The following is a 25,524-nucleotide window of genomic DNA, read 5'->3' as shown; positions in this document are numbered from 1 at the left end:
CGTAGTCTTACAAAGCAAAAGGACAAGGCAAGCTTGCAGGGCAGCTATTTAGGTAATGATGCCCAGAGCGTTGACAGGAAGGGACACAGTGTACAAACATCAAAAAAAAAGAAGCAAATAGGGTCAAAAGGGGATAAAAATGGTAAAAAGGCAAAATTAATGGCTCTTTACTTAAATGCACATAGTATTCGGAACATCATAAATGAATTAATGGCACAAATAGAGATTAATGGGTGATCTTATAGCCATTACGGAGACATGGTTACAAGGAGATCTGGGAACTAAATATTCAGGGGTATGTGACTTTTCAAAAGGACAGGGAAGAAGGAAAGGGTGGTGGGGTAGCTTTGTTATTACGAGATGGAATAAGTACGATAGCAAGAAAGGATCTTGGATGGGAAGATGTAGAATCCATATGGGTGGAGGTGAGAAATAACAAGGGGAAGAAGACACTGGTGGGAGTAGTCTATAGGCCCCCTAACAGTAGCTACACTGTAGGACAGAGAATAAGTCAGGAGATAATGAGGACATGTAAAAAAGGCAGTACATTAATCATGGGTGGCTTTAATCTTCATGTAGATTGGGAAAATAAAATTGGCAGAGGTAGACATGAGCAAGAATTCATAGAGTGTATTCGGGACAGTTTCCTGGAAGAATATGTTGTGGTTCCAAACAGGGATCAGGCTATTTTGGATCTGTTAATGTGTAATGAGGCAAGTTTAATAAATGATCTCAGAGTAAAGGATCCCCGAGGAAACAGTGACCATAATGTGGTAGAATTTAGCATTCAGTTTGAGAGTGAGAAACTTGGGTCAGAAACTGCTAAACTTAAATAAGGGTAATTACAGTGGAACAAGGGCAGAATTGGCTGGAGTGGACTGGGAAAGGAGTTTAGCAGAAAAGATGGTTGATGAACAATGGCAGACATTTAAGAAAATAGTTCATGACCCTCAACAAAGATATATCCCAGTGAGGAAGAAGGATTCAAGGAAGGGAATAAAAGAACAATGGTTGACCAAGGAAGTTTAGGGCAGTATCAAATTGAAAGGGAAAACATACAATGTGGCAAAGATTAGTAGTAAGCCAAGGGATTGGGATAGTTTTAAAAACCAACAAAAGATGACCAAAAAAAGAGGGAGAAAATAAACTTTGAGGGTAAACTAGCAAGTAATATAAAAACGGACAATAAGACCTTCTTTAAATATATAAAAAGGAAGAGAGAGGCCAAAGTGAACATAGGCCCCTTAGAGAATGAGGCTGGGGAAATAATAATGGGGAACCAGGAAACGGCAGAGGAGTTGAATAAATACTTTGTTTCAATCTTCACAGTAGAAGATATTAATAGCATTCCAAAATACTAAATAATCATGGGGCAAAAGTGGGGGGAGGAAATAAATACAATAACTATCACTAGAGAAAAGGTACTCGGGAAACTAATGGGACTAAAGGCCGATAAGTCCCCTGGACCTGATGGGTTGCATCCTAGGATATTAAAGGAAGTAGCTACAGAGATAGTGGATGCACTGGTAGTAATCTTCCAAGAATCCTTAGATTCTGGAAAAGTACCAGAGGACTGGAAAATTGCCAATGTTCAAAAAGGGAAGGAGACAAAAAAACAGATAACTATAGGCCAGGTAACTTAACATCTGTCATTGGGAAAATGTTGGAGTCTATTATAAAGGATGTAATAGCAGAGCATTTAGAAATACATAATCTAATCAAGCAAAGTCAACATGGCTTCATAAAGGGGAAATCATGCCTAACAAATGTTTTATTCTTTGAGGAGGTAACAAGTAGGGTAGATAAAGGGGAACCAGTAGACGTAATATATTTGTATTTCCAAAAGGCATTCGATAAGGTACCGCACATAAGCCTACTTAATAAGATAAGAGCCCATGGTGTTAGGGTAGTATCTTAGCATGGATAGAGGATTGGCTAACCAATAGAAGACAGAGAGTTGGGGTAAGGGGATGGCAACCTGTAACTAGTGGAGTGTCACAGGGATCAGTGCTGGGGCCTCAATTATTTACAATATATATTAATGACTTGGATGAGGGAAATGAATGTACTATCGCCAAGTTTGCAGATGACACAAAAATAGGTGAGGAGGCAAGTGGTGAGGATGACAAAAGGAGTCTACAGAGGGATATAGACAGGTTAAGTGAGTGGGCAAAAAATTGGCAGATGGAATATAATGTGGGAAAATGTGAGGTTATGCACTTTGGCAGAAAGAATGGAGGAGCTGAATATTATTTAAATGGAGAAAGACTGCAGAAAGCTGCAGCACAGAGGGATTTGGGGGTCCTTGTGCATGAATCCCAAAAAGCTAACATACAGGTTCAACAGGTAATTGGGAAGGCAAATGGAATGCTAGCCTTTATTTCAAAAGGAATGGAGTATAAAAATAGAGAAGTCTTGCTAAAACTATGCAAGGCACTAGTTAGACCACACCTAGAATACTGTGGACAATTTTGGTCCCCTTATCTAAGGAAATATATACTGGCATTGGAGGCAGTCCAGAGAAGGTTCACTAGGTTGATCCTGGGTAAGGAGGGATTTTCTTATGAGGAGAGGTTGAGTAGGTTTGGCCTGTACTCATTGGAATTTAGAAGAATGAGAGGCGACCTTATTGAAACATATAAGGTTCTTAGGGGGCTTGACAGGGTAGATGCTGAGAGGTGTTTCCCTCATAATCTCAGAGTAAAGGAGAGCCCATTTAAGACAGAGATGAGGAGGAATTTCTTCTCTCAGAGGGTAGTGAATCTGTGGAATTCTTCACCACAGAGGGCTGTAGAGGCTGGGTCATTAAGTATATTCAAGGCTGAGGTAGACAGATTTTTAATCAGTAAGGGAATCAGGGTTATGTGGAAAAGGCAGGAAAGTGGAGTTGAGGAATATCAGATCAGCCATGATCTCACTGAATGGTGGAGCAGACTCGATGGGCTGAATGGCCTACCTCTGCTCCGTCTTATGGTCTCAAAATTTTCTATAGTGTGAAGGTTAAAATTGCACACAGTATTCCAACTGTAATCTTCAAGGTTTTATCTAGCTTCATCATTGCATTTCCACCCTAAACCTCTTGCTATAAAACCCAGCATTCACTTTTTTCCATGCATGCACAGAAGATGCAAAGCCCTCCTACCTACATACCATCCAAAACCCCAGTCAGTCCTTCCATGTGAAACAGTGATTTACTTGCACTTCCTTCAATTTAGTATACTATATTCACTGCTCACAATGTGGTCTCCACTATACTGGAGAGACTAAACGTGGACTGGGTGTCTGTTTTGCGGAACACCATCGTTCAGTCCTCAACAATGACTCTGAGCTTCCTGTCGCTTGCCATTTCAATTCTGCACCTTGCTCCCAATCTGACCTGTCCTTGGTCTGCTGCAGTATTCCAATGAAGCTCAATGAAGTTCTATAGATATAGCTCTTGGGGTGAAAGGGATCAAAGGGTATGGGGAGAAAGTGGGAGCAGGCTATTGAGTTGGATGATCAGCCACGATCATAATGAATGGCGGAGCAGGCTCAAAGGGCCGAATGGCCTACTCCTGCTCCTAGTTTCTATGTTTCTAAAGTTCGAGTAACAGCACCTTATCTTTTGACTGACTCCGCACTCTACACCAACGTTGAGTTCAACAATTTTACATCATAGCCACTGTTTCTATCTTGTTCTTTTCTTTGTTGTCTCGTTTCTATCTTTATCCCTTCGTGGTTCATTCCGACAGCTGCCACACCAGCCATTCACGCCTCATCTGGACACATCTCTTGTTTCTTTATCATACAAAAGCCGAAGAGAGTGGGAATGGGTATCATGAAACCTTTTGTCATTTAATCACTCCTCCTCTCCACCCTATCACAGACCTTCCCTTTTGTTCTTCCTGCCCCCTTCCACCCTTCCTATTGCTTCTGTTTCCCTCCACAGAAGCTAACTGACCTGCTGAGTATTATCAGCATTCTCTGTTTATAATTTGCTTTTTTTTATATAGTTTGTCCACTTCACAGATTATCTTTGTATGTCGAGAACCTGACCCCCTAAATTTCTCCTCTTCCACATCACCCAGTTTACCCCTCAAAGCATAATTCCTTTTATATTTTAATAATCACACCGTACTACCTTGCATTGAATTGTCTGCCATTTTCTTACCCATTCCGCCATGTTAGTGTCAGTCTCAGTTATTGCAAGTTTCAGTGGGACTTTCACTCCAAGCCAGAACGTTCTGGGATCATGTCCCACTCCAGGGACTTGAGCTCGAAAGTCAAAGCTGCTCAGTGCAGTACTGAGTGAGTGCTGCTTTGTCAGAGGTGCCAGCTTTCGGATGAGATATTGAACAGAGGTCCAGTCTGCCTTCTTGGGGTGAATGCAAAGATCCCATCGCACCATTTCAAAGATGTCCCGGCCAATATTTTATTCCTCAGTCAATATCACTAAAATAGATTATCAGGTCATTATCATATTGCTGTTTCTGGGATCTTGCTGTGCACAAATTGGCTACCACGTTTCCTATATTGCAACAGTGACTACACTTCAAAAAATATTTTATTGGCTGTAAAGCTCTTTTAGACATCTGATGGTTGTGAAAAGTGCTACACAAATGCAAGTCTTTCTTTTTTCTTTTCCTTTTGCAGTTTCTTTTGATCTTCAGAATTATTTATTGTGCCTATTTCCACATTACCTGCAAATTTGGGCACCATTCCCTCTAGCGCCATGACCAAATCATTGACATTCATGGTGAACAGAAGTTATCCCAGGTAGAACTCATGGGACAGTACTACTCACTTCTAATCCCTCAGAATCTGCCCTCAGCTCCTGCTCTCTGTTCCCTCCATTCTAACCAGTTTTTAATCCAACTTGTTCCACTAATTCCATTGCCCTTAATCTTCTCCAGTTGCCTCCTGCACAGTACCTTGGTCAAAGTCCATATACACCACATCTACCACATTATTTCCCCATCTACCAGATGTGTCATCTCCCCAAAGAACTCAATTCAGTTTGTTGAACATAATTTTCCTTTCTGCAATCAGTGTTGGCTGCTTCTAATTATCTTCTCTTCATCTTGATTCATCTTTAATTAAAGATTCCACAGATGTTAAACTAACTGGGCTGTAATTATGCAGGTTGGCTCTGTCTCCCTTATTTAAGAATGGGTTTTACTTCTGGAAATTCTCCAGCCCTCTGACACACATCCAAACAAACTGTGTGCTTAGCCAATGATGTCACTAGTAGTCAATATGCATAACAAATAGATTTCTTCAAAGGGTTTGATTTTTTTTTTAAGAAGTGAGGGAGATACTCTCTTCTCGAAAGGGGTGGAGAGTCTGTGGAGGCAATACGAATGAGTCGCTTAACAAGGGCTAGTTTGCAAAGCGAATAATTCCACCATTAAACACATAATTCAGCATAAAGAAAGTGTTCGGATATTAATATTAATAGTTATTTAAAAATGATTCATTACATTCACTCTTTCAAATTGTGCATTGACCGAATTCAAACATAACGTTTTGATGTTCTAAGTAATCCTCTTAAACTGGCAAATGAACATCAATAAGTTTTTTGATAGGAAAAATAAGGTCACATACTCCTTGGAAAACAAGGGTCTAAATGGGGTAGATAAGCAGTGCGTCTGGGGCTACAGATACACGAATCACTAAAAGGAATTAACATAGGTTAATAGGCCACAATGTAAACAAAGCACTGGAGTTCATTTCTTGTGGAATAGACTTGAAAGGCAGAGAAGTCGTGCTAAAATTATATCAACATTACTACAATTATTACGCTAAAATAAACCTTGGTTGGTCCACTCTTGGGAGTACTATGCATAGTTATGGTCTCCATATTATATAAAGAATATAGAGTCACTGGAGAGGGTGCAATGAAGATGTACTGGAATGATACCAGAACTGAGAGCTTATACCTCTCAGGAAAGATTGCAAGGACTAAATTTCCATAGAAAAGGGAAGTCTGTGGAGTTACCTTATGGGGGTCTTTAAGATTATGAAAGGGTTTGAAAGGGTAGATGTAGAGAAGATGTTTTCATGTACAGGCAGGACATGATCTAGTGGCCATAAGTCAGATAGTCACCAAGAAATCCAATCGGGAATTCAGGGGAAACGTCTTTACCCAGAGAGCAGTGAGAATATGGAACTCACTACCAGAGGGAGTGGTTGAGGTGAATTGTATAGATACATTTAAGGGAAATTAAATAAATCTGAGGGAGAGAACAATAGAAAGATTTGTTGATGGGGCGAGAAGGATGGGAGGAGGCTTGAGCTGAACATAAAAACCAGACCAGGCCTGTTGGGCTTAATAAGCTGTTCCTGTGCTTTAAATACTTAGGAATAATGTGTGTTTCTTCCTTGTGATTTAATCAACCTTCTCATCCTTGCTTTGAAATCCCTCCACGGCCTTTTGTCTCCCTATCTCTGCAATCTCTTCCAGCCCAACAACCCTCAAATATCAATACTCCTCCAATTTCCACCCTCAAGCATTTCTAATTTTAATTGCTCCACTGTTGATAGCTATGCCATCAGTTGTTGGGGTTGAAGCTCTGGAATGCTCCCTCTCCACCTCACTTTTCATCTCATCAATAAGTTGACTTGCCTTCCCAAGAGTGTTAACGATCGTCTGATGGTGCCTAAACATCCCCTGCACGGCAACGGGCAACTCTCACCAGTGTGTAAGCCTCTATCATGATCAAACCTGATGAAGTCAAGGATAAATTCTATGATGGCCTCGACTCCTTGGTTGCTGCTGTGCCAAAGTCAGACAAGCCACTCATTCTTAGTGAATTCAACACGAGAGTTGGTACAGATTACCAGGCATGAGAAGATCATCGAAAAAAAATTGCATTGGCAATAAGGGCATTGGCACCCTCTGGCTGAAGATGTGTGCTGAGTGGAGGGGTCCTTACCACCACAATTTTCCACCTCCCTAATCACAAGATGTCTTGGATGCACCCCGATTTTGAGCATTGGCATTTAATTGACTGTCATCGCCTGGCAGAGGGACAGGCAGGACGTGTGTGCAACGAAAGCCATATGCGTGCTGACTGCCAGACTGACCATCTTATCCTCTCAAAGCGACGCATCAAGATCTATGCTCCTAGGTGCCCCAGGGGTCCAGAAGTGTCTCAATGAATCAAGGCTCAAACAGGCAGTCATGAAGGAATCTCTCAGAGAAACTTGAGTCGCTGGTGTAGATTGAAAATGGACACTCATTGCATTGAGGATAACTGGATGACCTTCAGGGACATGGTGTACTGCACTGCTCTAGAGACCCTTGGCCCTACCCCTCATAAGCATCAAGATCATTTTGATTGAACCAATGAGGTAATCCAGAAACTACTGGAGGAGAAACTTCATCTCTACAGGGTTTATCTCAATGGCAAGTCTTCACTTCCCAAGCATGATGCCTGCCAGAACAGCTACAGGACTGTCCATTGCAAGCTCAGAGAGATGCAAGACACTTGGCTGAAACAGAAAGCAGATAAACTTCAGTCTTATGCAGACCACAAAGATTGGAGGCGATTCTACGATGCTCTGAAATCTGTCTACCAGCCCATCTACTGGTTCATCACCGATGGGTCAGCGCTGCTCACAGAGAAAGCCAAAACTCTATAGAGAGATGGCAATTTAACCACATCCTCAAGCTGTCTTCAACCATCAATGAAGGAACAATCAACAGGTTAAAGGCTGCCACTGGTTGCCATCAACTGTTCCCTTGATGACCCTCTCATGCTGTTAGAAATGATGGAGCAGTCAAACTGGTGTCTAGTGGCAAAGTTCCAGAAGTTGATCCTATCCCAGCTGAGGCCTGCAAGGCTGGAAGACAATGCCTGCTCAAGAAGCTTACTGAACTCTTTCAGTCTATATGGAAGCAAGGAACTATCCTGCAAGGATACAAAGATGCCTCCATTGTCCACCTTTACAAGCAGAAAGGAACTCTCCAATCTTATGACAATTGTAGCGAGATCTCACTCCTCTCCATTGCCAGCAAACTCTTTCCCAGAATCCCTCTGAATTGCTCAGTGCAACATCTTGACCAGCGTCTGCTGCCAGAGAGTCAGTGCAGTTTCAGAAAAGATCGAAGAACCACTGATATGGCATCCACAGTTAGACATCTCCAGGAGAAATGCTAAGAACAGAAAATGGATTTCTACACCATGTTTGTTGATCTGATGAAGGCCTTTGACACACAGTCAGCCATGAAAGGCCTTTGGAAGGAAATGGAAAGAGAAATTGAGCTGCGCTGAGTAATTAAACACAATGGTTCGACAGTTCCATGACTGTATGCTATTGCGTGTCCTGGATGACGGTGAGTCTTCTGACCAATTCCCAGTCACTACTGGAGTTAAACAGGGCTGCTTGTTAGCGCCAACCCTCTTCATGTTTTTCTCCGGCATGTTGTCTGATGCCTTCCATGATGGCCAAGCTGGCATTGAAACCAGATGTTGCATGGATGGGGGGGATGCTCAATCGGAGACAACTCCAGGGAAAGTCCAAGGTCTCCAAGGTCATTCTTCCTGATTCCTGTTTGCAGATGACTGTGCATTAGCTGCCAGTTCAGAACTGGACAGGCAGAAAGTCTGTGTTTTCTTATTGTCTGTGATCAAAGTGTTTTGTATGTGAGGTGTATGTGTATTTTTACCCTCAGAGTATTTGTCCCAGTCTAATTAGTCTCAGCAGCAAGCCATTTTGTGAGATTTAAAATAGAGGTTATTTATTATCCCAGCTTCCCCAGAGGTTTAAAAATGTGACATCTTATACATAGTCAAAGATTAGATACAGATGAAAAAAATACTGTTACAATTTAGGATTATTTCAGTCTCTTTCAGAGCAGGCCTGCAGGTTCTTAGACAAGTTGATACTTTGGCTGAAGGTCTTGAAACATAGCTGTGAGGCTTCTTGTAGCTGAATTGCCAGGAGGTTGGTTATCAGGTGAAGTTGAAGTTGGAACAAGCTAGAAGAGAAGGAGAGTCTTTCTCCCACTTTCAAGGTATGGCTGATTATTACCTTGGCTGCCTAGTTGACTGCAGTTGGCTCAATGACTTTCTGCTGGTCTCTCTGTATAGGCAGAACTGACTCTTGCTGTTTTAAAAGCAGGCAACAAAACATGGTTGTCTCATCCATGTGACCTGTAACAGTCCAAAGTCCTTTTCCAAATAAGATCAAATAAACATCCTATGTTGTGGCTTTCCGCACCTTGAGAGTTTGAGACAGCCAAGGTCTGTGTGTTTGGATGAGGGGCCATCATGATACAATGAAAGGTCGATGGGATCCATTTCACATTCGTCTACCACCCATTGAGTTTTGATGTCCCTAGTGAAACATGCAGATGAGTTGTATGCAACCCCCAAAGTTTAAGGATGGGCCAAAACCTACAAACAATGAGATGTCTGAGTTTCACAAGTGATTGACAGGTTCCTTCACTGAGGTCCATATTTAATCAAGTATTAGCCACAGATCTACTGTCTACAGTTCAAATGCAAAAGTCACATGGTATACTGCAGCCATCTTAACAACTTGTGTGTTCACTTTTTTAAAACATAGCTGTAGATTTTGTAATACCTTCATGACTGTACTGGGCATGACAGTAGCTCGTTCTCCAATGTGTGCAAGAATTTAGCCTTACAATCAGCACACTGAGTAACTGAGGTAATGTCCCAGCTTACTCCAGGAAAGCCCTCTCTCGAGTTTAAGGTTTCAGTCCATAACTAGAGCCTGTCAGCTGTGGATAAGTTCACTTATCTCGGCAGCATCCTCTACCAAGCTGTCTACATTGATAACGAGACTCATGCAAGAATTGTCCAAGCAAGCGTAGCCTTCAGCAGACACCAAACATCAGTCTGGGAATGAAAAGGAGTAAAGTCTGTCTCCCAAACTGAATGTCTATAAGAGCAATAGTCCTGCCCACTGTGCTTTACGCATGCGAGACTTGGACTGTGTACCAGCGTCATGCCAACCACTTACACCCCAGCTGCCTCCGGAAGCTTCTGAAGGTCAGATGGCAGCACAAAATACCAGACACTGAGGTGCTCACCTGAGCTGGCATGCCAAGCATTCACACCATACTGAGACTGTCACAACTGAGTTGGACTGGTTAATGTGGCCAGGATGCCTGACATTCACTTAGCAAAGTGAATCTTCTATGGACAGCTTGAGCCTGGGCTGTATTCTCATGGTGGTCAAAGGAAGCGCTCCAAGGACACTCTGAATGCTTCGCTTAGGAGTACTGACATCGACCCCCGGTCCTAGGGGGGATGCTCGCCCAGGATCATGGCACCTGGTGCAACCAAATAAAAAAGTGCCGACTCCTTTGAAAGCAGAGAGGAAATTCTGAACCAGCAGCTTGTTCAAAACTCAATCACCTGCAGTACCTTGTCCTATTTGCAGCAGAACCTTCGGGGCTCAGACCGATCTTAGCAGTCGTCTACACACCCACCAACCAAACACCCCAGATGGTGAACATGGCCAACTACACCATGAGGGACGAAGAAGACCTCGCTTCTCTTCTTTGTGACACTTAAAACCACCTCTTTGATCAAGCTTTGGTCACCTGACCTTATATCCCTTTTTGTCACTCGGTGTCACACTTTGTTTTATAATGCTCCTGTCAAGCACCTGGAATGTATTTATAAGCTGCCTTTAAGTTGTTGTTATAACGATGCTTAGATTAAAAGAGAAACTTCAGGGATGATGACGACCACCCCTCAAAGTGACATTAACGGTGAGTCAGCATGTTGCCGGCTTCCTTTCACCACATCTGCTCCAAATTCAAATGCAGCCTTCTCTCTGTTCTATGTAACGGAAGGTATTTGGGAGAGCTCCCAGCTGAAAGCCATCTTTCTCTTGACCCTATATCTGTCTTATCAAGAAGCCTGAAGCAAGCTGCGCAAGCGAGGTGCTCTTCCCAGGTTGGAGTCTGGATACTTTGTTGGCACAGAGGATTGAAAGCATCTTACCGCGAGACTGCAAGGAAAATAAAGTGCCGCCATAGCCATCTCACATTTCAATGGGCAGGATTGGGCCCAGAGGGGGTCAGGAGTGTGAAACCCCGATTGTGCAGATTAGACCAGGTAAGAATTGGTCTGAACTTGGTGTATTCATTTGGGTAGCCAGGTTACACCTATGGAGAGGTAAGTTATCCCTTTGAATATGGTCCTGGGGTACCTTTGGGAGAGGTAAGGCACCCTTTGAGATTGTGCCTAAAAATGCCTAAACTCATTGGAACTGTCAAAGCAGTCAAAGAACTTTCCAAGGAAAATAGTTGAGTTGGCTTGGAGAGGTTAAGGGCAAAGGGTGGTGGGTGGGGGGGACATGGGTTGGCATTCAATTAGCATAGGGGCTATAAAGGGCCATGGAAATGTGAGGGCATAGTGGGTATGAGGGGCCATGGGGGTGGGTAGAGGGGCATGAGGTTTGCGTAGATAGGGCATGGGGAGTTTGTGGTTGTTTGAAGGCTGTTTTTTGTTTTCATCTTCTTTGAATTGAATTCAGAGCGCAGTCTGGTAGATTCAATACTTCAATCTGGAATGTGTTGAGGGCCCGAGTACTGGCACGTGTTTGCAGATCCAGCTCATGCAGGAATAATGGCTATTGGACAAAGATCCAGGGGAGTGGAGCACCCTTGGCACTGCATCTAGGGGGGGCAATACTATTGGAGGGCAGGAGAGCTGAAAACCCGGGAAGCAGTAATACCTTGCAACGGAAGTAACAAAGAAAAGTGATGTCATTGATCACTGATTAAATTAGGATAAAATTTCTGACTGAATAAAAAGGACATTTTAACAAACATATTAGAAATACACGAATTATGATAATTTAATGCAAATGGTATGATAATTTTGCAGAAATTATGTTTATTTATATTATCATCTATTAAAATTATGATTACAAGAGGTGTTTGGCTCCAGGAGCAAATCAATATTTCTGACTAATATTAACCTAATATTACTGATCTCTCGATACTACTTCCTACTTTAAAGAGTTTACACAAAGCCTTTCAGAAATTTTGGAAAGCATCAGTTTATCTTTGTGTCGATTGAGGAATCATAAAAATCTAAAGATCTGGAATACCAAACATTATGCTAATGCTTGCACTCAGCGTAAAGCAGCTCACCCTTTCAATTAGCATTCCCAGGACAGGTACAGCACAGAGTAAAGCTCCCTCTACACTGTCCCCGTCAAACATTCCCAGGACAGGTACAGCACAGGGTTAGATACAGAGTAAAGCTCCCTCTACACTGTCCCCATCAAACACTCCCAGGGCAGGTACAGCACGGGGTTAGATGCAGAGTAAAGCTCCCTCTACACTGTCCCCATCAAACACTCCCAGGGCAGATACAGCACGGGGTTAGATACAGAGTAAAGCTCCCTCTACACTGTCCCCATCAAACACTCCCAGGGCAGATACAGCACGGGGTTAGATACAGAGTAAAGCTCCCTCTACACTGTCCCCATCAAACACTCCCAGGACAGGTACAGTACGGGGTTAGATACAGAGTAAAGCTCCCTCTACTCTGTCCCCATCAAACACTCCCAGGACAGGTACAGCACGGGGTTAGATGCAGAGTAAAGCTCCCTCTACACTGTCCCCATCAAACACTCCCAGGGCAGATACAGCACGGGGTTAGATACAGAGTAAAGCTCCCTCTACACTATCCCCATCAAACACTCCCAGGGCAGATACAGCACGGGGTTAGATACAGAGTAAAGCTCCCTCTACACTGTCCCCATCAAACACTCCCAGGACAGGTACAGCACGCGGTTAGATACAGAGTAAAGCTCCCTCTACACTGTCCCCATCAAACACTCCCAGGACAGATATAGCATGTGAGAGGTGTGAGAGGTGCAGGTGTACAAAATGTTACAAATACAAGCTTCAATTCCATAGTGAAGAATCAACCATTTTCCTGAATCCTGACCCACTTTCTTCACATACAAATGCATGCAGCCTGTGGGTTTAATAAAGCAATGCACTGTGTAGGCGACATTGTAAATGGGAAAAACTGGAACAGAATAATCTGCATGCAAGGCTCAATAACCAGAAATGACACAACATAATGATCAATGTCCATCCGTTTCATCAGCAGAAATGTGTGATGGGACTGAGCTCAGTGCAAGCCCTGCACGTACAGAGGCTGTGAGGACTTGGTCTGCAGCCTCATTCACGTGGGTTAACGGTGGGGCAAGATGTACACCCTGTCTCCCAGACCAGTGATTTGAACAACAGGGGAAATTCATTGATGTGAAAGAGAGAGAGATAATCCACTATAACTCTCACATGGTTCCAGGTAGAAAATCCCTCTCCCTATTCTCATTGCCAAACTCCATCTCCACCCCTGAACCTTTGTAGCATAGAAACTAGGAGCAGGAGGAGGCCATTTGGCCCTTCGAACCTGCTCCACCATTCAAGATGATCATGGCTGATCCTCTATCTCAATGCCACATTCTCCTTTTCTCTCCATATCCCATGATGCCCCTAATATCCAAAAATGTATCAATTTCTTTCTTGAATATACGCAGTGACCCAGCCTCCACAGCCTACCGTGGTAGAGAATTCCACAGGTTGCCCATCCTCTGAGTGAAGAAATCTTTCCTCATCTCAGTCCTAAATGGCCTGCCCCGTATCCTGAGACTGTGGCCCCTGGTTCTAGACTCCCCACCCAAGGGGAACATCCTCCCTGCATCCAGTCTGTCAAGGCCTGTTCGAATTTTATACGTTTCAATCAGATCCCCTCTCATTCTTCTAAACTCTAGTGAATACCGGCCCAGTCGAACCAATCTCTCCTCATACGACAGTCCTGCCATCCCCGTATCAGCTCAGTGAACCTTCACTGCACTCCCTCTACGGCAAGTATATCCTTTCTTAGGTAGGGAGAAGTTATACTCCAGGTGTGGTCTCACCATGGCCCTGTATAACTGCAGTAAGACGTCCCTACTTCTGAACTCAAATCCTCTTGCAATGAAGACCAACATACCATTTGCCTTCCTAATTGCTTGCTGCACCTGCCTATTTACTTCCATTGACTGGTGTACACGGACACCCAGATCCCTTTGTACATCCACATTTTTCAATATATCATCATTTAACTAATACTCTGCCTTTCTGTTTTTCACACCGAAGCGTATAACTTCACATTTATCCACGTTATACTGCATCTGCCATGTGTTTGCCCACATACAAGCAACTTGTCTAAGTCGCCCTGAAGCCTCCTTGCATCCTCCTCACAATCCCGCCCAGTTTTGTGTCGTCAGCAAACTTGGAAATATTGCATTTGGTTCACTCATCCAAGTCATTTATATATATCGTGAATAGCTGGGGCCCAAGCACTGATCCCTGCGGTACACCACTAGTCACCTCCTGCTACCCGGAAAAAGACCCATTTATCCCCACTCTCTGTTTCCGGTCTGTCAACCAATTCTCAATCCATGCCAGTATATTACCCTCAATTCCGTGTGCTTTAACTTTGCCCACTAGCCTCTTATGTGGGACCTTATCAAAAGCCTTCTTGAAATCCAAATATACCACATCCACTGGTTCTCCCTTATCTATTCTACTAGTTACATCCTCAAAAAACTCCAGTAGATTAGTTAAGCATGATTTCCCTTTCATAAAGCCATGCTGACTTTGCCTAATCCCATTAATGCTTTCCAAGTGTTCTGTTACCATGTCTTTTATAATAGACTCTAGCATTTTCCTCACTACTGATGTTAGGCTAACTGGTCTGTAATTCTGTTTATTTCTCTCCCTCCTTTTTTAAATAGTGGGGTTACAGTTGCCACCCTCCAATCTGTAGGAATTGCTCCAGAGTCTATAGAATTTTGGAAGATGACCACCAATGCATCCAATATTTCCAAGGCCACTTCCTTTAGTACTGTGGGATGTAGATTATCAGGCCCTGGGGATTTTTCAGCCTTTAACCCCATTAATTTCTCTAGCACCATTGTTTTACTAACACTGATCTTCTTCAATTCCTCCCTCTCACTCGACCCTTGGTTTCCTAACATTTCTGGGAAATTATTTGTGTGAAGACAGAACCAAAACATGTGTTCAATTCTTCTGCCATTTCTTTGTTCCCCATTATAATTTTCCCCCTTTCTGACTGTAAGGGACCTACATTTGTCTTTGCTAATCTTTTTCTCTTCACATATTTATAGAAGCTTTTACAGTTGGTTTTTATGTTCCTTGCAAGTTTACTCTCATACTCCATTTTCCCCTTCTCGATCAATCTTATTATCCACTTTTGCTGAATTCTAAACTGCTCCCAATCCTCAAGGCTTGCTGCTTTTTCTGGCAATTTTATATGTCTCTCTTTGGATCTAATACTATCCCTAATTTCTTTTGTAATCCATGATTGAGCCTCCTTTCCTGTTTTATTTTTACACCAGACAGGAATAAATAATTGTTGTAATTCATGCATACGTTCCTTAAATATTAACCATTGCTTATCCACTGTCAATTCTTTTAGTAAGGTTCCCCAATCCGTCATTGCCAACTCACACCTCATACCCTCATAGTTCCCTTAATTTAGATTCAGGACCCTAGTTTCAGATTCAACTTCTTCACTCTCCATCCTAATGAACAATTCCTACATTTTATGATCACTCTTCCCCAAGGGACCTCACACAACAAGCTTGTTGATTAATTCTTTCTCATTGCACAATACCCAGTCTAGGATAGCCTGCTCTCTAGTTGGTTCCTCAACGTATTGGTCTAAAAAACCATCACGTACACACTCCAGGAAATCCTCCCCCACAGTATTATTGCTAGTTTGGTTTGTACAATCTATTTTTAGATTAAAGTCACCCTTGATTACAGCTGTACCCTTATTGCATGCGTATCTAATTTCCTATTTAATGCCTTCCCTTACATCTCCATTACTGTTTGGGGGCCTATAGACAACCCCCACCAATGTTTTCTGGCCCTTGGTATTTCTTATCTCCACCCAAACAGATTCCATCATGATTTTCTGAGCCAATATCCTTCCTCGCTATTCCGATTTCCTCCTTTACTAACAATGCTACCTCCTTTCCCTATTTGTCTGTCCTTCCTAAAAATTTAATACCACTGGATGTTCACTTCCCATCCTTGGTCACCCTGCAGCCATGTCTCTGTAATTGCAACTATATCAAAACCATTTATATCTATTTGCGGTTAATCCATCTACTTTATGTGAATAATCCGCGCATTAAGATACAATGCCTTTAGGTTTGTCTTTTTAACCTTGTTAGTCATCTTAACTTTATTTTGCACTTTGACCCCATTTGTTTTTCGCCCTTGTTTTTTTCTGCCTTCCACTTTTGCTTCTTACTTTTCTGTCTTTTGTTTCTATCCTTCTCACCCCCTCTTCTGTCTCCCTGCTCAGGTTCCCATCCCCCTGCCATTCTAGTTTAAACCCTTCCCAACCGCACTAGCAAACACCTCCCCCGCCCCCCTCCCCCCAGCCTCTCTTCATTTGCTTCATACTCATCTCCCCAGCCTGCATCCCCACTTCCTCTAACACAATCACTTCCAGGATCGTAAAACTGTGCAAACTTACAACTCTTCCTTTCTCCCAACCGTCAACACCCCTTTAAAGACTAGTCCTCTGCTCTTTGATTGTCTGTAACCTGGCCTTCAGCCCTACATCAGGATTTCTCAATTTAGTAAAACCCTGGCAGTTTTTCGATGAATCACAAACATTGAAAAACAGTAAAGCAAGCAGCGGTAACATCAACGATGTCACAAAAATTCGGTGAGATGCCTTTACACAATGTTAAAGGTTGCTGAATGATACAACAGAGCAGGAACTTGTACTTACACTGATGCCTTGCGTTTCTTAGGATGTTGTAATGAACCTTACAATTTTTTTAAAAAATGTAATCATAAAGGCAGATTTACGCATTGTTAACGTCACAATATCAATGAGGTGAATGACTGATACATTTGCTTTTCGTGATGTTGAGCGAAGGGGAAATGATGGCCAGGACACTGTCTCACTTGAAGGATGGCACGCCCGACAGTGCAGCACTCCCACAGTAAATTAATCATGTGCTCAAGCCTGTGAGCAGGGCTTCAAACCCATGCTGACTTGGCAACAGAATGTGTTACAAACTGAATCACACTGACAGCAACAAATGGCCATGGAGTATTTTCAAAGCCCCACAAAATATGACAACTGATTGACATTTATCGTATAACGAGGTATTGGGAGGGAAATAATGAGCCTGCATTTCTGCAGATGCACATGTGTGCAGAGCTCAAGAATGCCATAAATTCTGGTCGTTTCCAGCTTATTGACAATTACTAATGCGCAAATTCTTAATGTCCATTTATTGCACAATTGATGCACAATTAAATAGATTTTTTCAAAGACCAATATAATCAAGAAAGAATCATTCTATTCCACTGTCACCTTGGCTCAATTACTATTGAGTCAGCAGGTTATGGGTTTAAACCCTATGCTCGGAATTCAGCCTATTACTGCTGTATGGTACTGGGGGAGTGCAGTATTGCTGCAGGAACTAATTTCCACACAAGATATTGAACCTGGCTCGACTGCTCGTCCACTTGTACATTAAGGTTGTAACAGAAAGGCAATAGGGTTGGTATCCTAATTGCTTCAAATTGGCTTAAGGATTTTCCTCAGTGGAGTCTAAATGAATAAAATTGTTGATGCTCACGTTTAATGTACAGAGAGGAACTCAGCCTAAAGAGAGCTTCACATTGAGTTCGCACTGAGCTAATAAGGTAAGGCACACACTGCCATCTAGCGCAATGAATACATTTCATATTGGTGTAGGCTGCCATCCAGTGCCTCGACTGCAGATGTAGCCCCAGTGAGCTGGGTGCCTAGCACACTGAACTTAGTTACAGTTAAATATTCACAAAGACTCCTGGGATAGGCTTCTGATTTTACAGGAACTTGAGGAGGCATAGGACATGACAAGGCCAGTCCATTAAATCTACTCATAACCAATCAACCCAAAGAGGGAATCGATCCAATTTGTTTAATCTTCTCCCAGAGCCAATGTACACTCTCCCCTATCACTGACTCTACCCAGTCATTTAACCCCCTCCCACAGCCCCATTACACTCTTCCCTATCACTGACTCTAGCCACCCATTTAATCTCCTCCCACAGCCCCATGTACACCCTCCCCTATCACTGACTCTACCCACCCATTTAATCCCCTCCCACAGCCCTATATACATCCTCCCCTATCACTGACTCTACCCACCCATTTAATCCCCTCCCACAGCACCATGTACACTCTCCCCCATCACTGACTCTACCTACCCATTTAATTCACTGAGAGAAACCTCTACAGAAATACTCTCTGGTCAAATGAAATCGAGCACAACTTCCGAATAGTTCTCCAGCCTCTCAGTTCCATTATTCCTTTCTGGCCTGTTACCTCCCCCTGCACACAAAATCTTCCCACCCCAATGGGCAAGAATAATCAAACCCCTTGGAGGATTTGAATCTGTACCTATCCTAAATAAGTTTCAATCAATCAGTCAGAAAGACAGGACATTGCTGACATCAGCCTGGCGATGGGCAGTTACTGAGGGTAACTCCTGGAACAAGTACCAGTGCCCTTGTGAAGTGAAAATCACCACTTGGAAAATCACTCCTGGTCAGTGAAGTATCAGAAAGAGAATGTTGCTGGGTACTGGATACTGCAGCAGCCTCTGGGGTCTACAGAAATCTTGCAGACACTGGGAGCTTTCCATTCACTGACCAGCAGTGGGGGCAGCAAGTGGAAAAATGGGCAGAGTACCATGTAGCTGACCAACATCATCAATAGTGACCATTTAGCACTGGTTAAGTGCAGTTGCGCATATTAATGAACATGGGATTATTTACATCCCACCCGAGAGGTCTTGGTTAAGATCTCATCTGAAAGACAGCATCTCCAACAGTGCAGCGCTCCCTCAGTACTGACCCTCCGACAGTGCAGCGCCCCCTCAGTACTGACCCTCCGACAGTGCGGCGCTACCTCAGTACTGACCCTCCGACAGTGCAGCGCCCCCTCAGTACTGACCCTCCGACAGCGCAACGTCCCTTTTGTACTGACCCTCCGACAGCGCAGCGCTCCCTCAGTACTGACCCTCCGACAGCGCAGCGCCCCCTTAGTACTGACCCTCTGACAGCGCAGCGCTCCCTCAGTACTGACCCTCCGACAGCGCAGCGCCCCCTCAGTACTGACCCTCTGACAGTGCAGCGCCCCCTCAGTACTGACCCTCCGACAGCGCAGCGCCCCCTCAGTACTGACCCTCCAGCAGCGCAGTGCTCCCTCAGTACTGACCCTCCAACAGCGCAGCTCTCCCTCAGTACTGACCCTCCGACAGCGCAGCACTCCCTCAGTACTGACACTCCAACAGCGCAGCGCTCCCTCAGTACTGACCCTCCGACAGCGCAGCACTCCCTCAGTACTGACCCTCCAACAGCGCAGCGCTCCCTCAGTACTGACCCTCCAACAGCACAGCGCTCCCTCAGTACTGACCCTCCGACAGCGCAGCGCTCCCTCAGTACTGACCCTCCAACAGCGCAGCTCTCCCTCAGTACTGACCCTCCGACAGCGCATCGCCCCCTCAGTACTGACCCTCCAACAGCGCAGCTCTCCCTCAGTACTGACCCTCCGACAGCGCAGCACTCCCTCAGTACTGACCCTCCGACAGCGCAGCGCTCCCTCAGTACTGACCCTCCAACAGTGCAGCGCTCCCTCAGTACTGACCCTCCGACAGTGCAGCACCCCCTCAGTACTGACCCTCCGACAGTGCGGCGCTCCCTCAGTACTGACCCTCCGACAGCGCATCGCCCCCTCAGTACTGACCCTCCAACAGCGCAGCTCTCCCTCAGTACTGACCCTCTGACAGCGCAGCTCTCCCTCAGTACTGACCCTCCAACAGCGCAGCGCCCCCTCAGTACTGACCCTCCAACAGCGCAGCTCTCCCTCAGTACTGACCGTCCAACAGTGCAGCTCTCCCTCAGTACTGACCCTCCGACAGCGCAGCTCTCCCTCAGTACTGACCCTCCGACAGCGCAGCGCTCCCTCAGTACTGACCCTCCAACAGCGCAGCGCCCCCTCAGTACTGACCCTCCGACAGTGCGGCTCTCCCTCAGTACTGACCCTCCGACAGTGCAGCACTCCCTCAGTACTGACCCTCCAACAGCGCAGCGCTCCCTCAGTACTGACCCTCCAACAGCGCAGCGCCCCCTCAGTACTGACACTCTGACAGCGCAGCGCTCCCTCAGTACTGACCCTCCAACAGTGCAGCGCTCCCTCAGTACTGACCCTCCGACAGTGCAGCGCCCCCTCAGTACTGACCCTCCGACAGTGCGGCGCTACCTCAGTACTGACCCTCCGACAGTGCAGCGCCCCCTCAGTACTGACCCTCCGACAGCGCAACGTCCCTTTTGTACTGACCCTCCGACAGCGCAGCGCTCCCTCAGTACTGACCCTCCGACAGTGCAGCGCTCCCTCAGTACTGACCCTCCGACAGCGCAGCGCCCCCTCAGTACTGACCCTCTGACAGTGCAGCGCCCCCTCAGTACTGACCCTCCGACAGTGCAGCGCTCCCTCAGTACTGAACTTCCGACAGCGCAGCACTCCCTCAGTACTGACCCTCCAACAGCGCAGCGCTCCCTCAGTACTGACCCTCCAACAGCACAGCGCTCCCTCAGTACTGACCCTCCGACAGCGCAGCGCTCCCTCAGTACTGACCCTCCAACAGCGCAGCACTCCCTCAGTACTGACCCTCCGACAGCGCATCGCCCCCTCAGTACTGACCCTCCAACAGCGCAGCTCTCCCTCAGTACTGACCCTCCGACAGCGCAGCACTCCCTCAGTACTGACCCTCCAACAGCGCAGCGCCCCCTCAGTACTGACCCTCCGACAGTGCGGCTCTCCCTCAGTGCTGACCCTCCGACAGCGCAGCACTCCCTCAGTACTGACCCTCCGACAGCGCATCGCCCCCTCAGTACTGACCCTCCAACAGCGCAGCTCTCCCTCAGTACTGACCCTCCGACAGTGCAGCGCCCCCTCAGTACTGACCCTCCGACAGCGCAACGTCCCTTTTGTACTGACCCTCCGACAGCGCAGCGCTCCCTCAGTACTGACCCTCCGACAGCGCAGCGCCCCCTTAGTACTGACCCTCTGACAGCGCAGCGCTCCCTCAGTACTGACCCTCCGACAGCGCAGCGCCCCCTCAGTACTGACCCTCTGACAGTGCAGCGCCCCCTCAGTACTGACCCTCCGACAGCGCAGCGCCCCCTCAGTACTGACCCTCTGACAGTGCAGCGCCCCCTCAGTACTGACCCTCCGACAGCGCAGCGCCCCCTCAGTACTGACCCTCCAGCAGCGCAGTGCTCCCTCAGTACTGACCCTCCAACAGCGCAGCTCTCCCTCAGTACTGACCCTCCGACAGCGCAGCACTCCCTCAGTACTGACACTCCAACAGCGCAGCGCTCCCTCAGTACTGACCCTCCGACAGCGCAGCACTCCCTCAGTACTGACCCTCCAACAGCGCAGCGCTCCCTCAGTACTGACCCTCCAACAGCACAGCGCTCCCTCAGTACTGACCCTCCGACAGCGCAGCGCTCCCTCAGTACTGACCCTCCAACAGCGCAGCTCTCCCTCAGTACTGACCCTCCGACAGCGCATCGCCCCCTCAGTACTGACCCTCCAACAGCGCAGCTCTCCCTCAGTACTGACCCTCCGACAGCGCAGCACTCCCTCAGTACTGACCCTCCGACAGCGCAGCGCTCCCTCAGTACTGACCCTCCGACAGTGCAGCGCTCCCTCAGTACTGACCCTCCGACAGTGCAGCGCCCCCTCAGTACTGACCCTCCGACAGTGCGGCGCTCCCTCAGTACTGACCCTCCGACAGCGCATCGCCCCCTCAGTACTGACCCTCCAACAGCGCAGCTCTCCCTCAGTACTGACCCTCCGACAGCGCAGCTCTCCCTCAGTACTGACCCTCCAACAGCGCAGCGCCCCCTCAGTACTGACCCTCCAACAGCGCAGCTCTCCCTCAGTACTGACCCTCCAACAGTGCAGCTCTCCCTCAGTACTGACCCTCCGACAGCGCAGCTCTCCCTCAGTACTGACCCTCCGACAGCGCAGCGCTCCCTCAGTACTGACCCTCCAACAGCGCAGCGCCCCCTCAGTACTGACCCTCCGACAGTGCGGCTCTCCCTCAGTACTGACCCTCCGACAGTGCAGCACTCCCTCAGTACTGACCCTCCAACAGCGCAGCGCTCCCTCAGTACTGACCCTCCAACAGCGCAGCGCCCCCTCAGTACTGACACTCTGACAGCGCAGCGCTCCCTCAGTACTGACCCTCCAACAGTGCAGCGCTCCCTCAGTACTGACCCTCCGACAGTGCAGCGCCCCCTCAGTACTGACCCTCCGACAGTGCGGCGCTACCTCAGTACTGACCCTCCGACAGTGCAGCGCCCCCTCAGTACTGACCCTCCGACAGCGCAACGTCCCTTTTGTACTGACCCTCCGACAGCGCAGCGCTCCCTCAGTACTGACCCTCCGACAGTGCAGCGCTCCCTCAGTACTGACCCTCCGACAGCGCAGCGCCCCCTCAGTACTGACCCTCTGACAGTGCGGCGCTCCCTCAGTACTGACCCTCCGACAGCGCAGCACTCCCTCAGTACTGACCCTCTGACAGTGCAGCACTCCCTCAGTACTGACCCTCCAACAGCGCAGCACCCCCTCAGTACTGACCCTCCGACAGTGCGGCTCTCCCTCAGTACTGCAGTGTGCGCGTTAAGCAAGATTTCATGCTCAATCCTCTGGAGTTGGACTTGAATCCATAAGTTTCTGTCTCAGAGGTGAGCGTGCCACCACGAGAGTGTGCCACAAGTGACACTGAGGCTCAGCTATGACACCGCTGATGCAGGAATAGGTTAAACAGCACTCACTGAATATGACCCATGATCCAGCGGACATCCAAGCCAGAATGGATCCTCCCCTCAGGGGAGGAGAAGATTGGGAGAAGCAGAGCAAAAAAATACTAGCTATTGCTCAGAATCCACATTGTGCGGCCACAGGCACTGCCACACCAGCTCTCCATGGTAAGAGAGACATTACTATGTAAATATTGCTACTATAATCATCATGGCCGCCACACAATCCTCCCTTCACCACCTGGTCAAACCCCTCAACCCCCAGTTTCATGGCTCCTTGTTCAGAGTGTGATTCCTGCCTTCGAAGCCAGCTTGTTCCTAATGACACTGTGAGCAGGAGGACACTGTGTACCCACTACCCCAACCCTCTCCTGTGTTAAATACCCCTTTTCAGCTAATAGAATCTGAAAGACTTCCAAACAGTCAATAGCAAAACTGCACAATTAGAGCTGACACAATGGAGTGGCTTCTGAGAATTGCTAATTTTTAATGAATATAAATATATAACCGAGGCAGGAGAATGACGTTGGTGATATTTTTCACAATAGGGGAACAGGAGGAAAGGGTTTGATTTGATTTGCAGAGAATTAAGTTTTTTTTTTCCCTCTAAGCTGGTTTTCCAGCCGAGCTACTTGGTATGTCAGCAGAGATCTTTAAAGTCAAACGTCAGCCTCAAAAATCAACTGGGGTTTCTCGTGTCCTTACAGACAAATATTCTCAATGTCAAACTGTTTCCCTTAGCTGCATCCTTGTCAATGCATTTGCCTGTCACTGACTGCCCGTTGCAGGCTCGGTCTACATACAGCACGTGAGCTATTTAATACGTGGAGCGCATATTTTCATGGATCCTTCTGGACGAGAAAATTCACATCGAGAGAATATCATGAGTGCAGTGATATGTACTGAGTACCCCCACCCCCCCGTGAAACATGGGCTCCCCAAACAGCATCAAACGCCCCCGACACCACATGGTCCCCTTTCTCAATAACCTCCCCCCACACACAGTTTCCTCCCCTCCCCATCTACCCCTTCTCCATCTGCAGACCCAGCTCGCTGCTTTCTACCTCTTGTCTCACCCCCCCTGTTCATTGGCAAGTGTTCAGCAGCTGAAGGCAGTACAACATTGCCACACCGATCCCCATGCTACAGGCAGCTTCTCCCTCCCCCAGTTTGGTGCAAAGTTGCGAAGATAACGATACTTGATTTTGTGTGTGTGTGTGTGTTTGTGTGTGTGTAGGGTGCGTTTATCATCCCCTCTCAACTGCAGCTCCGACTCTCATCTCCCCTTAGGCACACATTCCCAGTCGTTCTATCGTTTCAATTCCTGGTGATTACCCAGTGCCACTACCTTGCCAGATCTGATGAAGATGCACACCTCACAATATCACCAATATTATGTCTGCTCACATAATCAGATTAAATTCAGTCCTTTAAACCCCTTGAGGCAAGGCTGATTTGCTTGGTGCCTTTCCCTCTCTCTCCCCCAGGCTGAGTGCTGACAGCCCAGTTAAATATATAGACTAACACACACACACACACAAAAACAAACTCTCAGATTTTCCCCATTGCCTGACACTTACCCACTCTGCTGGCCGCTTCCTCAGCCCTTCTAGCTCCAACATAACATCCAGGATAGGGAGAATTCCTGACTGTGGGCACCTCGCTCTCCCTCCGCCAGTCTGACTCTAAAGAAAATGAAATGGAGAGAGTGGCGGTTTTGGAGGTGTTCTGCAGGGGCAGTGCTGCTAAACTCCTGCCTTCATAGGAGATCCTTCACTTAGTGATTGCACCCACCACCGAGTCAGGTTAGGCAAACATTATCCTTTCCTCTGAGCCTGTGTCCAGGTCCTGGCTGGGTTTTTTTTACATATATATATATATATATATATATGTTATTCTCCTCTTCGCTTTAGCATTTAGCAAAAATGCATCCGCCGCTGCTCAATAACCTTCCAATATCCTAGTCCTGTGTGAGGTGCTGTTAATTTGATGCTTGTGGGATATGCTGAGCGAGCAACTGGATCTGGGCAGGTTACAGCTCCTGTTTTACTTTATATTTTCCCTCCCACTGAACAATCTCCCTTTGCAACAAAAGTCACTGGCTGCAGCTGACAACAAAAGCTCTCCCCCTCCCCCCTGGGGACACCTTTAACGGCCTCCCTCCCTCCCCTGCACAGATTCAGTCACAGGGCTTCACCCAAGCGCTCTGGGGCCGGTAGCAAGTGCTCTCTCCTGGATTGTGTTAGTCACTCCTGTTCTGGAACAGGGAGGAGGGGGGGTGGGGGAAGAGGCGCTGCTGGAGTAACCACACCTCTCCACCTTGGCTTCCTGTCACCTTGTGGAGTTGGGACCCACTTTCCACAGCCCGGAGTAGGATTCCTGTCAATATGTCCTGGGTTGAGCCATCAGGGGTGTTAACCACCCCCAGTTATTGACTATCCCATTCCTCAGGGAAACTGCCGCAAGTGTGAGTTTTGCACTGGAGCGAATTTCCTCTCAGCACCAAGTCTGCACCCTTGTGGGATTGACTCACACCGACCCCCCCCAGACACCAGCCACAGACCCCCCACCCCACCCCCCCCAGACACCAGCCACAGACCCCCCACCCCCCCCCC

The 25,524-nt window shown here is 46.8% G+C and overlaps 1 long non-coding RNA gene across 1 annotated transcript in view; it reads right to left on the bottom strand.

The window, feature by feature from the left end:
- LOC144670045 (uncharacterized) overlaps nucleotides 1-24,564 on the bottom strand; it is a 313,238-nt gene extending 288,674 nt beyond the window's left edge. The window contains exon 1 of the long non-coding RNA XR_013573812.1: nucleotides 24,490-24,564. This is a non-coding gene — a long non-coding RNA (uncharacterized LOC144670045). The remainder of the gene's footprint in view (nucleotides 1-24,489) is intronic.
- Between the last annotated feature and the right edge of the window lie 960 nt (nucleotides 24,565-25,524).

The sequence above is a fragment of the Cetorhinus maximus genome, chromosome 30 (assembly GCF_964194155.1).
Source record: "Cetorhinus maximus chromosome 30, sCetMax3.hap1.1, whole genome shotgun sequence".
Taxonomy (NCBI): Eukaryota; Metazoa; Chordata; class Chondrichthyes; order Lamniformes; family Cetorhinidae; genus Cetorhinus; species Cetorhinus maximus.
This window is presented reverse-complemented; position numbering and strand designations above follow the sequence as displayed.